Source organism: Leptonychotes weddellii, chromosome 8 (genome assembly GCF_054177405.1).
Source record: "Leptonychotes weddellii isolate Sample4059 chromosome 8, ASM5417740v2, whole genome shotgun sequence".
In the NCBI taxonomy this organism is placed as follows: Eukaryota; Metazoa; Chordata; class Mammalia; order Carnivora; family Phocidae; genus Leptonychotes; species Leptonychotes weddellii.
The window spans coordinates 21,324,681-21,325,832 of record NC_138376.1 but is presented as its reverse complement, the minus strand read 5'-3'; positions in this window follow the sequence as shown (position 1 = coordinate 21,325,832).

Genomic DNA, 1,152 nt, shown 5'->3' with positions numbered 1-1,152 from the left:
TTGATGTGTGCATTAAGAAGGGATTTTTATTAGGTGGATGTTAGGGGTGGAGAAAGAAGGATCCAGGACAGCAGACAGTGTGTGTAAAGGCACAGAGATTTAAAACAGAAAAGCATGTTCAGGGAATTTCAAGTACTATAATTTAGCATGCCTGCAGTAAAGAATGCAAGCAGAGAGCAGAGGTAGATATGGCTAGATAGGTAGGCAGGGGCTAGATCACTCTGCTAAAGAGTTTGGACTTCATTCTATGGGAATGAGAGTGCCATGTTGAATGGGAATTTTAGAAAACTCAACTGGTAGTCATGTGGAATAGGAGTGAGTCTGAAGGATGTGTGGTCAGTGAGAAAGCCCTCCCAACAGCCCACGAAGGAGGTGGGGGGTGAAGTATGTGAGTAAAGAGGTGTGGACAGTTGAAGGATATCTAGTGGGAAGAATCAACAGAACTTAATGGCCAATGAAGTTAAAATGGCCTAGAGCTACCTGATGTGGGAAGCAGAGGTTTCACCAAAAAAAAGTAGTGGGATTTTATTTTAACTATATTTTTTATTCTAATAAGATGAACTAAAAGCATTTGTTTGAGTTTGTGCTCAATAAAAGATTACATCATGACTGGCAGAGTTGACCTTAACATCATGGGACTGGGGACAAAACTCTTGACAAAATTGTGAAATTTAACTTCCAATGTCTTTAATGTCCTTTTCCTGTTTTGTGGCACTCCCAGGAAGCACCTATATAACCAGACAATTACTATTTTTTGAGCATTTATTCAGTGTCATCTTATAAAAGAGAATTTACCATACAACACCAGTATCTCAAGTTGGGAGATATGGTACAATATCTGCAAAGACTGTGGCCCCAAATTCCCCCTACCTCTGATTGTACATGCCATTACTCCCATCAAGAGGGGGAGTCTATTTCCTGTCCTCTGGCATTATAACTTGTTATGACCAATAAAATGTAGCAGAAATGGCACATGGGTTCTGAAGCCTAGACCTTCAGAGACCTTACTTTCTTGGATTTCTGAGCTATTGTGTTAAGAAGTCTGACAAAACTGCTGGAGAGACCACATAGAGAGACAAAGTCCCAGTCAGCCCCAAGCTGTTCTAGCTGTCCCACCAGAGGTACTAGCCATGGAGGTGAGACTAACTTGGA